Here is a 5,831-nt window from a genome sequence, read left to right as displayed (position 1 = left end):
TTGGGGCATCACTTGCGCTTGCTTCCAACGTGCACCTTCCAATGTACATCTGAGCACTAGACCAAGAACACGTGGAATCCAGTCAATGAAAATAGCAAACGGTGAGACCACATAGAACCAGCAGGGGTCCATCAATAAATGGTGACTATTCCATGTCAGAAACACTGTACAAAAGCTGCCTTCCAAAATCAATCGTATTTGTTATACCCCTTGACGTGCATATCCCTAGGAGGACCAACAGTGTAGATAATGTGACTATATGGTAGTACGACCCATTGCGAATTTTTGTTGTTTGACTTCTTTCCACTTGGTAATCAGAGCACGCTTCCTTTCCTCACCATGTCCACCACCCCTACTTCTAGCGATGGCACCTCCGGCGCGATGGCCTCATCCGGATCCGCCTTCATTGCTCCCATCGCCAACTTGATCACCATCCGCCTCACGAGGGAGAAATTTCTTTTGTAGAAAACTCAGGATGTCCCCGTCCCTTGCGCATAGGGCTCCTTCGGCTATGTTGATGGCACCGTCCCTGCACCAGTGGAGATCATCATCGAGTGCACCAGCAACGCTATCCATGTCGTGGCCAATCCGGCGTTCCTTCATTGGTATCAACAGGAGTAGGTGGTCCTCATCGCCCTACTCTCCTCCATGACTAAAGCCATCATTGGGCAATTGACCCGGCTCCACACCTCCCGCGCCATCTGGGATGCGCTGCACATGATGTTTTCCTCGTAAAGTCACGCACGCGTGATACAAATCCGCTACATGCTCTCCAACGATAAGAAGAAGGACCTATCTACTACTGCATACTACAACAAGTTGAAGGGGTACACCGATGCTGTGGCGTCCGTTGGCAAGCCCATATCCGATGAGTAGGTTCTTAGCTACATGCTTACTGGTCTCGGCTTGGAATATGAACCCCTTGTTGCTTCAATCATGGCTCGTGATGAGCGAGTGAGCCTCGCTAGCTTCTATGTGTATTTGCTTAGCGTCGACCTTCATCTTGAGCAGTAGACTTCAACCAGCAAGATCTTCTCCTCCGCCAATACAGTAGCTTGCTATGGAGGTAGTGGTGGCCAGGGGAAGGGTTGTGCCTGTGGAGGCCGCAACCGCAACAAACCCACCTAGCAAGTCTACCAGAAGTATGGGCATGATGCATTGAGGTGCAAGCAACATTTCAACCATGCGTATCAGGCTGAGGAGAACCACGAGCGCTACGGTGATGACCCACAAGTATAGGGGATCAATCATAGTCCTTTCGATAAGTAAGAGTGTCGAACCCAACAAGGAGTAGAAGGAAATGACAAGCGGTTTTTAGCAAGGTATTTTCTGCAAGCACTAAAACTATCTATAACTGATAGTTCGTTAGCAAGATAATTCGTAACAAGTGACAAGTAGCAATTGTAAAAAGGGTGTAGCAAGGTAGCCCAACCCTTTTTATAGCAATGGAAAGGCCGGAATTTTGTCTTATAGCAAGTAAAGCGTTCTTCATGACACATGGGAATTCATCTAGTCACTTTCATCATGTTTGTTTGATTCACGTTCGTTACTTTGATAATTTGATATGTGAGTGGACCGGTGCTTGGGTGCTGTCCTTACTTGAACAAGCCTCCTGTTTATGATTACCCCCTCTCGCAAGCATCCACAACTACGAAAGAAGAATTTAAGATAAATCTAACCATAGCATGAAACATATGGATCCAAATCAGCACCTTACAGAATAGCGCATAAACTAGGGTTTAAGATTCTGTCACTCTAGCAACCCATCATCTAATTACTCCACAATGCCTTCCCTTAGGACCAAGTATGGTGAAGTGTCATGTAGTCGTGTCGGGGAAGCTGATCCACGAACACCTATGGGGCCGGCGGACCGAGCCCCTTTCGGTTCGGCGGCGGGCGGAGATCGCACAAAGAGCAGATCGAGGCGAAACACACGAGCAGTTTACCCAACTTCGGAGCTCTCCGGAGAGATAATACTCCTACTGCTGCTTGTCTGATTGTATTGTGTTCTTGCTCGGGAGCGCTAAGTGCTACAGTACACGCGAGCTGCTAACGAGACCGAGCGTGAGTGTATTCTGGGTTCGAACCCCCTCTACGTTGCGCATGGGCCTCCTTTTATATGCTCAAGGGGTCACCAACAGGTGGCAACGTAGGCAAGGGTAAAAATGGAAAAAGAGAGGTGATTGGTACAGTTACTTGTACAGTGCATCCTACCTAACCCCGACGGCAGGGGACAAGGGCATTAAATGCCCGTCCGCATCGCCCAAACAGTGCAGAAAAGGACCGTCAGGGGCGCCACCGCTTGCCACGATGGCAATCTTGTCAGCGTCGCATGCCACCGCGCACCACTGGCTGCACAGCCTCTCGCCACGCGCATCTGGAAAGGCCCCAGGGCGACACGTTGGTGGATGTGCTGGAGCGTGGGTACAGAGTGGCTGCTTGCCGCGGCAAGTGCCTTGCCACAGTCGTTGTCTTGCCGCGCCCGGAAGCTTGTCGCTCACCGGGCCTTGCCGGGACGCGCGGCGCGTCGCGGCAAGTTCCTTGTGATGCATTGATTGGCCTTCCCGGCAAGCTCCTCTTGCCGGGGCCTTGTCTCCTTGGCTTAAATACTTTGTTCTTGAATGGCTCCAAGGGAACCACGGAGGACCTTGGTGGTCGCCCGGCAAGCCTTGCCGCGGGGTGCTGCAACTGCCCGTGCACAAGTTTGGGATACTAGGGTACCCCTACTCTAGTACACCGATAGGAGCCCCCGGGCCTGGGCCACACACGGTGCCGAGCGCTGTTGGGCCAGGCCCAAAGTAGGGCACGGGCACATGCGGCCTGGGTCACGCCGTATCTTACTCCGTATCCACCGCGCCCTCCCCGAATGGCACGCGTTGAATGCGGCATCATGGGAGAGATCATGGGGTGGTTTCTTTATTCGGAAGGGCGAAACGTCCGCCCCCTCCCTCTTTATAAGCAGGGAAAACAGGGACAGTTTGCCCACTTCGCCGGTTGTTACTCCATTCTCGAAAATCTCCGCCGCTCCCCCCTTCTTCTCAAAGCCAAAAGAGAGCAGCGCTCCACCCCCCATCGCCATCGGCGCCACCAACGCCGTCGATCTCCCCCGCCACCTCCGCCATGGCTCCAAAAGCCGACAAGGGGAAGGGCGTGAAGTCGGCCAAGGCGCAGCGGCTCGCGGCGCTGCGAAAGGAGCGGGCCATCTTCCCCCCTCAGCTTGACGCAAAGGAGCTGAGGGAGTACTACTACCTTTTCTGGTCGACGGAGACGCGAGCGCATCCGCGCACGAAGGTACTCCCGGCTACCGCTTCGAGACTGGCTGCGAACGGGTATCCCTTCTTTGCGCTGTTCTTCTATTGCGGGCTCTGCCCGCCCTACTCTGAATTTTTCTGTGACATCATGAACACCTATGGGTTCCGCCTCCTTGACTTCACCCCCAATGCTGTCCTGACCATGGCAGTTTTCGCACATCTGTGCGAAAACTTTGTCGGAGTCCATCCAAACGTAGCCCTCTTCCGCCACTTCTTTATGCCCCGAGTCGAGAGAGGAGAGCCCCTTGCTAGCGGAATCGCTTGGATCTCGAGAACTGGCAAGAAGGATGCTTATCTGGAGGGAGAGCTCCGCAGCAAATGGGAAGAATGGAGAGCAGAGTGGTGCTGGATTGTCGAGGAGAACCCGCAGCCATTTACCGCCCTGCGCCAAGCCCCAGTAGTGCGCGGCAATGATTGGAGCAACGTGGCCCCGGAAGACGATAAGCTGAAGATTGCCGTCACCCGTATCCTTCGCCTCAGGCTTGCCGGGCTCACTGTAGGCGCAGTTGGCGCGGATTTTCTTCACTGCCGCATCGCCCCCCTGCAGGAGAGGAGGAGACCAGCCTGGGAGTTCCAGAACTCAGCGGATATCATGGGCTGTGCCCAGGCCTAAACTTCAACTTCACCGTCCTGGAGCTGGATGCGATGCTCCTGGAGCTATTCAAGCGCGATCCTCAACATCCATTCATGTTGCCGAGGAGTGTCGTTCCATTGTGCAACAACTCCCCGCTCGACCGCATCCGCGCCATGATGCTGCTGTGCGACTCGCACGGAATCGTCCCGACTTGGCAAGAGCCTGCAGACGACGTCGTGCGGGATTTCTTTGACGGCTTGGTAGAAGTGCCGGTCCGCGCTGATGAGCAGAAGAGCCTCACCCGCGACACCACCGATGATGAGATGCAGCGCATCGCCACCAGGCTGGAAGAGGCGACAGCAGCCGCTGCCGCGGGCGTATTTGGATTCACCGTGGAGGAGGCAGAGGCAGCAGAGGCGGCAAGCCTTGCCGAGCGAGAGGAGTTCGCCGGCGAGGAAGAGCTTGCCGGACCTGAAGCTGAACCGAGCGAGCCCGGCGAGGGAGAGCCTGTCGGACCCGAACCTTCGGACAGCTTGCCGCAGGCGGAGCCCCCGACCCCGCCAAGAAGGCATCTCCGCAAGGCCTCGGACGTAGCGGGGCGGTAGACGGGTCAACAGCCGCCGAGCCGCGCGACACGCTCTATCGCGGCAAGCACTGTTGCCTCGGGAGCGCCTCACGCCGCTGCGGCAACCGGAGCGGGGTCTTCTCGGTCCACCGCTACTGCTCCCGCCAAGCGGACAAGGGAGCCTACTCCTCCGCCTCGTCGCACCGGAGGCGAGCCGGACTTCGATCTCTCCGCGCTCAGCTCCGACAAGGAAGAAGAAGAGTAAGACTCCTTGCTGTACTTGTAGTTCTTCAATTTTTGGTTGTTTCGTCTTGTATCTGATTTGCTTTACCCTGAACTCATTCCTTTTCAGGACTCTGGCCCAGAGAGCGGCAAAGAGGGCCAAGGCCTCGGTGATTGTCATCGAGGACGACCCCACCACGACGGCAGAGGACATGTCCGAGACCACCTTGTCGGACCCGGCAACCATTCCTCAAAGCAGCCCCCAGCGCAGCCCTCCACGTAAGTACATAGTTTACTTCCTGCTTTCAGGCGTGCGTGGGTGCTCTTCCTTTGCTGATATCTAAGTGTTGGTTCGTGCAGGAGCAGAGCAGCCTCACCAGGAGAGCCCGGAAGCCGCTCCCGAAGTGCCATCTACCTCGACTACACCGCCAAGGGAGGATTCCCCGGCAAGGGAGCGTTCTCCGGCAAGGGAGAATTCTTCGGTAAGGGACAGTTCTCCGGCAAGGGGCAGCACCAGCGATCCTCCGGTGGTTGAGGCCACGACTGCAGATACAGGTAATCCTCTTGCTTGAAAAACTTCCCTTGGATTCTTCTTCTTCTGATTTTCTTTTTGAATATTCGCTTGACCTTTCTCCCCTCTTCGGTCGTCAGATCCACCTGCCACGGAGCCGATGGAAACCGAGGCCGCCGGCAAGGAGAACGCGCGCGGCAACAATGACGACGCCGCGGCCACCGAAGAAGAGGCCAGTGCTGATGATCCCGCCGGCGAAGAGGCCGCCAAGGCTGCCGCCGCAGAAGCGGGCGAGGGATCCGGCGATCGCACTGATGGCCCCGAGGCCACAGGAGCGCCAGGCGCTACGCCGACCGCCGATCCCTCCACCGATGCTGCAGCGGCAGGATCCGAAGAGCCCCAGCCCGGCGCCTATTCGAAGGCCGGCGATGGCGTCTTCATCAGGCTCCCCTGGGCATCGAGCTCCAGGGTGCTGGTCGAAGGAGAAACTTTTGACGAACAGGTGCTCGCCTCCGCTGGGCTGGCGCTGGTCGACGCGCCAAGCAGCAGCAGCGACGAGCCTGAGGAGGAGCGGTTGCTGCGGAAGCTGCTGTCGCTCTACCGCGCCCGACAAGCCAAGCTGGCATCTCGAGAGGCACTTGTCGCGAA

At 56.4% G+C, this 5,831-nt stretch overlaps 1 pseudogene; it reads left to right on the top strand.

The window, feature by feature from the left end:
* The first annotated feature begins 861 nt into the window (after window positions 1-861).
* Window positions 862-997, top strand: LOC123095323 (uncharacterized; annotated as a pseudogene).
* The last annotated feature ends 4,834 nt before the right edge of the window (window positions 998-5,831 follow it).

This window comes from Triticum aestivum, chromosome 4B (genome assembly GCF_018294505.1).
Source record: "Triticum aestivum cultivar Chinese Spring chromosome 4B, IWGSC CS RefSeq v2.1, whole genome shotgun sequence".
Taxonomy (NCBI): Eukaryota; Viridiplantae; Streptophyta; class Magnoliopsida; order Poales; family Poaceae; genus Triticum; species Triticum aestivum.
The sequence above is the reverse complement of the archived record's forward strand: the minus strand, read 5'-3'. Positions and strand labels throughout refer to the sequence as shown.